Genomic DNA, 7265 nt, shown 5'->3' with positions numbered 1-7265 from the left:
AAAATTTATAGCAATCATAAGCGTGGTAAGCAACTTCACAAAAATTTAAATAAAATCATGGCACAATCATAAGCGACAACAAAATATGTGGCAGCACCTTCAATCAAGCCAGAAGAAATCGACCGTCGTGCAAGAAACATTGATTTTTATTGATTTGAATCGCCATCCTTACAATATAATTATGTATGCATATAAAGTCCATAAAATACACCAATAAATATTTGGTGCTTTTTCAAATTCAAAACTTGGCAATACTGCCTTTTGTTCGATGCTTCCTCTTTTTCTTGTCGAGTTCGTCTTGCTCTCTCATTCTGGTATTTAATGACGTCACGGCCAGTTACTCTCAGCTCGATTGGCGCAATCTTGTATTCTATCATTCTTGGTATGGAACAGTAGCTTATGTCGGGAAGCTGGCTTTAGTATAATGCGGCATTCTCTTTATTCTTTAAATGACAAGGAATTTGGAACTATTTCTTGCGCATTTATTTGCCAAAAGTTCTTCATCGGCTCGGCGCCGATGAGGCATTCGCAATCGTATGCTGCGAATGCCGCATTATCCATAAGCCAGCCTTTCGACATAAGCTCCCAGCAAAAAATCGGTAATCGCTTTTAGTGGTAACGTGTTCTAGAAGGCATAGCGTTATAATGCCTTCGAATTTTTTCGCTTCTTTTAGGCATTGCCAGTAGAATGTCCTACAATATTTTATTTATCTCGCTTCTTCGTTTCATTTCGGGGAATGCAAGGTAGAATGTCCTATAATATTTATTTTTTAATTCGTTTCTTTGCTTAATTTCCGGGAATGCAAAGTAGAATGTCCTACAATATTTTATTTGTTTCGCTTCTTTGCGTCATTTCAGGTAATGCAAAGTAGAATGTCCTACAATATTTTATTCGTTTCGCTTCTTTGCTTCATTTCGGGGAATGCAAAGTAGAATGTCCTACAATATTTTATTTTTTTTCGCTTCTTTGCTTCATTTCGGGGAATGCAAAGTAGAATGCTGCATCGTAGTCAGCTGAAAAATGGAATGAATATCCAAAAATTCTTTTTCTACCGTTACTTTCTGTGGAAATTTGTCTCGCATAAAAATCATGTTTTGCTTTGTTCAATTTGCAGCGAAGTTGAAGTCAGTCAATGAAGTGACGTACAAGAGTGAGGAAGTACAATTTTAAGCTTAATTAAATATGCATGTATGTACATACCGATTTTAAAGAAAATCTAAATACCTAAATACATACATATGTACGCTGATTTATAAAAATTTTAATTAATTTTAACCTTTTAAGACATTTTCTGATTTCAATTTAATATAAATAAGTATGTACTTATCTAGGCATTCTACATTAGTTTCTCTGTAAGGCATTCTTTGTTCGCTTCTCTGGATTCTGTTTATCCATGCGTTCTACCTTCGTTTGAAGGTAATGCTGCGGGTAAGGGCTTACCTCCAATGACATGCCCATGTTAAAATAAGGCCTTCTTGAAGCGAAACGGTAAGCGATTCCCATCGCCTAGCTCGTTTCCACTTTCGTTTCTGTGGTAATCGTGTTTTTTGCTGGGCTATTACTCCATACGAACACAGATATACATATTGTACATACATATGTATATTGTAAAAAAGATCCATACTTAAATACGGTTTTATCCTCCGTATTTCCCTCTGATTTTTAATTGGGTTTTCTGTTAAGGTCAATGCCCAAGCCCTATGCACTCCCCTGCAAACATCGTTGGACCATGTAGTCTATTTGTGGTAAGTTGGAGTACTTACAAAAGTGTTCCTCTGTCATGCTCTAGCGGACCAACTCGTGTCTCTGCGCCAGCTTATTGTTTGTTATCCGATCACTGCTCGTGTTTTAACGAAATGTGATTGAAGTTGAGCATTTGAAAGCACATTTGCATGTCTGGCTGTAGCTGAACGTGTAGAGATGCTCGCTGTTAGTTCTTAGCTCCCAGCATGTTCGGGTTCGAATACCGTCAGAGGCAATATGTAATTTTTAATTTTTGTCTTGGTTTTTATTAATTTCGAAAAAGCATATGAGAAGTGAAGAACAAAAGCGTGTACAAACGAAAAAATATAACAACAATGCCATTGTTAATATGTTGGAGTAGTTTTGTGCTACTCTGATGTAATGCAGGGATGGAGTATATGGTCCTGCCCTAGGACATCGCAATGTTAATTGGACCATATTTTTTATATGAATTGTCGTTAATTTTGGAGCACTCCTTGGTCCTTAGGGAGTACTCTTTACATGCATGCATAGAGTAGTCGCAATTTTTGCAGGGTCGGTGCACATTTATTTTTTGTAAAAGTACTTATGTACCTACATAATTTTAGGCTGTGTGGTCTAATATTTACACACACAGCATTCCACGCGAAACTATACGAAATATATGCACAAACATTTTGGTCTACTTCGCTTCCATGATTCAATAATACAAGGTTCGATAAACTGACAGTTGTCTCTCTCGCACCGCTCCCTTAGCAGCGGCACGGTGTTGCTTCTTTGCAAATTTGCTTGGAAAAAGCGTGGCTTTGGTGTGAAATAGAAGTATAAGCTTTTGTGCAATATGCTTATTTGTATATGCATATGAAGCATATTTAACTGATAAAAACATAAATTGTTTTTAAAATGGACGTTTCTTATAGTAGTTTTATTTTAATTTTGAGTCTTTTTGCAGTTTTTATACAGCTAAATAGCACATAAATTACGTAACTCACTTAGATATATCAATATTAAATGCCAGATTTCCTGCAAATACATTAGAATTTACAACAGGAATTTCACTACTAATTGAGTACTTTTCTGCTACCATTTTCACACCAAGAGATTATACCCTTTTTCCGTCCTTCGTAAATGCAACCTTTTGTAAGAGAGTGTCAAACCGCGGCTGTCAATAATTATCTAACCTTGTATTATTGAATCATGCTTCACTTCTAATTTTTTTCATTGCGTATGCACAAGCATAAAGCAACAACATTTTCGTATGCTTTGTTGGAACATATTGGCGCCAGTTACCTTCAGGGTAAATTTCATTGTTGTCCTGCATTTTATCACATAGTCTGTTCCTTTGAACTTCGGACTAAAACCTGTGACAACTACAATTTTACGCTCTCAAATGAGAGTAAAAGGAGAACAGATGCAGAAGTGCATAGGAACGCAAAAAGCACTATTTCCTGTGAAAACGTCAGACGGTTTGTTTACATGTCATTGGTACTACACTGATTTGGCTGAAATATCACAAAATTATTATTAAAATCTATACATATTCAAATATTTCGTTGTTTACTTCCATTTTTTAACAAATATAAGGTTCTTTGCTTTCACCGCTTTCTGTTTTTGTTTGCACATGTAAATCAGCTGATCGTTTGACACTTTTCATGAACTTACAGGAAAAAAAACTCCGGACTAAATCCTGTAACTTCTGACTAGGAACAGTTGCTCAGTTACTCTCTCAAATGTGTTCCCACTTACAGGTTTTATGTCAATAGGAACGACTTCCTGTAAGTTCTGACTAAGTCCTGTAAACCGGACTGCTATTGGAACAGACTAACAATGTTCGTTTCATTGTTACACAAATTTTTGTGTTAGCTGCGGGTGTCCGGGTGTGGTGTTCGCTTGTGGTCAATTTATAGCGAAGGTGATCGAACAGACTCGTTCGTACATATGTATGTATACACACAACATTGGTTTGTATCGATTCGAACAATTTGATACAATCAAGCACTTCTACCCAGTGATGGAAAAGAAGGCACTATAGTGCCATTTTTGGCCCTTACATTCTCAGAGACACTTTTGGTACAATTTATCCTGTTTTGGCACAATCATAAAATATAGAAGTTTAGCATAAAATGCCAATATATAACAAAAAGTTAGGCACCACATTGTAGATTAAAATATTACAAGAAGTGAAAATTAAAAGTTNATGCAACCTTTTGTAAGAGAGTGTCAAACCGCGGCTGTCAATAATTATCTAACCTTGTATTATTGAATCATGCTTCACTTCTAATTTTTTTCATTGCGTATGCACAAGCATAAAGCAACAACATTTTCGTATGCTTTGTTGGAACATATTGGCGCCAGTTACCTTCAGGGTAAATTTCATTGTTGTCCTGCATTTTATCACATAGTCTGTTCCTTTGAACTTCGGACTAAAACCTGTGGAACTGTCAAACTACAATTTTACGCTCTCAAATGAGAGTAAAAGGAGAACAGATGCAGAAGTGCATAGGAACGCAAAAAGCACTATTTCCTGTGAAAACGTCAGACGGTTTGTTTACATGTCATTGGTACTACACTGATTTGGCTGAAATATCACAAAATTATTATTAAAATCTATACATATTCAAATATTTCGTTGTTTACTTCCATTTTTTAACAAATATAAGGTTCTTTGCTTTCACCGCTTTCTGTTTTTGTTTGCACATGTAAATCAGCTGATCGTTTGACACTTTTCATGAACTTACAGGAAAAAAAACTCCGGACTAAATCCTGTAACTTCTGACTAGGAACAGTTGCTCAGTTACTCTCTCAAATGTGTTCCCACTTACAGGTTTTATGTCAATAGGAACAACTTCCTGTAAGTTCTGACTAAGTCCTGTAAACCGGACTGCTATTGGAACAGACTAACAATGTTCGTTTCATTGTTACACAAATTTTTGTGTTAGCTGCGGGTGTCCGGGTGTGGTGTTCGCTTGTGGTCAATTTATAGCGAAGGTGATCGAACAGACTCGTTCGTACATATGTATGTATACACACAACATTGGTTTGTATCGATTCGAACAATTTGATACAATCAAGCACTTCTACCCAGTGATGGAAAAGAAGGCACTATAGTGCCATTTTTGGCCCTTACATTCTCAGAGACACTTTTGGTACAATTTATCCTGTTTTGGCACAATCATAAAATATAGAAGTTTAGCATAAAATGCCAATATATAACAAAAAGTTAGGCACCACATTGTAGATTAAAATATTACAAGAAGTGAAAATTAAAAGTTCTTACAAATTAAAATAAGGGCTGTGAGAATTATTTGCAAACCGCTGAATTCGGTTGTGAATATGTAGTCCGAAAAGTAAGTTTTCGCCACAACAAGCTTTTAATTCAGAATTTTTGGAAAGATTCTAAGTTCGCAGTTTTATGGTTTATTAAATGAAAGTGGCAGTTTCTGCAATATCCCGATGAATTTTGATATTTTTTTCTGACGGCATCATACATTTTGATCCATTTAAAAAAATTTCGAACACACTTTATATGGAAAAATGCATAACATCGAAAACTTGGAATCTACCTAAAAATTCTGAATTCAAAGTATTTTGTTGCGAAAACCTGCTGAGTTTTATAATTTTTGTACAAAGTTTGAAATGGCGATTTGTGTACATTTATTGTGTTTATTAAATTATGAATTGAATTCAATCAATCAAAAAATAATCAATGAAAATAATAGGCGAAACAGGTCAAAATGTCTTGCTGCCATTACTTTGCAAATACGTACATGCATATGAGTGTAAGGGGGTCAGAATTGCTGTACTTCCGTATATTTCCCTTCCGTAATTGGAATTCTGTGTAATTTTACTATGAATTTATGTTTTATGTCTAATAGGCAACATAGACGGTGCGTCTGACTCTCGAGTCAACTGTGTACGTGTTCACTCGCCTTTCGACTACACACAGTTGAGTCATTCAGAGTCATACCAAAGTCATGTCGGTGTAACTAACACATATTTATTTTTACTTAACACATCAGAACCGACTCGCGATTCAGACGCACCGTGTATGCCGCTTATAAAGAATCCCTCATAAAAGTGATTTACTGTAATAATTTAGTTAATTAATAATTTTTATATTAAGAAATAATTATTATAAAAGAAATTTAATCTTGTGGCACTTTCATATTCTTTTCGGCACAATTTTTGAAGACCATTAGGCACATTTTGAAATTCCATCCCTGCTTGTACCTCACACGAATCATGCATGCATGTACGTACATACACACGCAACACACTTCAGTAACGATACGAAAACAATTTCGTTACCGCACAATATGTTGTGTTGTATTGATTGACGTTGATGGTGCACATACGGAACATGCGAGTAACGAGATTATTATGTGAGTAACGATTTGGTTGATGGTGCACATACGGAATATGTGAGTAACGAGATTATCATGCATGAACGAACGAATAAAGATCACCCAGCACGGCGTGTGAGAAAAAAGTTATTTTTTTGCAGTGACGTCATATTTTCGCCGCCATGTGAATGAAACGGAATGGAACCTGTGTGTGAATGAAAGAACCGATTAAAAAATGACGTCATCAACCATTATTGTTTTTCTCAAATGCAATTACAAATACACGGTTGCCGTGCTGGGTGATCTTGTTAGTTGGTTCATGATTATTATGTGAGTAACGATTCGGTACTACAAGCACTTGTACCTCACAAGATCCATCGCAACGATTCTTGCAGCGTAAGGAAATGTTCGTTCATACATGTACATATCTACATATGTATACACGCAACATAGTTTCCCACTGGGAAAATAGGTAAGCACCTTGCGAGGTAAGCCATGTTTTCTTTCAGTTTTTAGTACCAAAATTGTCATCATGGCCAATGTCATCTACTAGTAAAGGGCAAAATGAACACCTCCGAAGACACATTACGTTGTCAGTTGCAAAATAACGTGCAGCCGAAGTTATTTCCAAGCACCGAACTACTCCGAGCGACTGCTCTGCATTACACGTAACTTACTTTGTAAAGCGGCTCAGAAGTATATCTGATACCAAATGTACATTCTAAATTCCTACATACATAAGGCGGCCATGCCTTTGTAAAAGTAAGGGACGTTCGACAGGGAAATGGTAATGACTGCCAGGTGAAGAGTAAGTTGCTTATAAGGTATTATTACGTGCTCCTAATTCCCACTGGGTTTGTATCACAATTTCGAACAATTTGATACAATCAAGCACTTGTACCTCAGACGAATCATGCATGCATGTACGTACATACACACGCAAACACTTCAGTATCGATACGAAAAACAGTTTCGTTACCGCACAATATGTCAATAATGATAGAATACAATGCGCATCAATTATAGGTGATAGCGATAGAAGCTATGCTTCTTCTTATGAGCACACTTGTGTCAAATTATCGTCTGTTTTGCTTTATTTACATATCCGCGTATACATACACATATACGTATATATATACCCTGCAAACAAATGCTCTCGAAATCTTTAAGAGTGTCGGAAATTTGTTACGATTCTTCTG

Source organism: Rhagoletis zephyria, unplaced genomic scaffold (genome assembly GCF_001687245.7).
Source record: "Rhagoletis zephyria isolate East Lansing unplaced genomic scaffold, Rhagoletis_zephyria_1.1 Rzeph_scaffold_00454, whole genome shotgun sequence".
Classification (NCBI taxonomy): Eukaryota; Metazoa; Arthropoda; class Insecta; order Diptera; family Tephritidae; genus Rhagoletis; species Rhagoletis zephyria.
Note: the sequence above shows the minus strand (reverse complement) of the source record.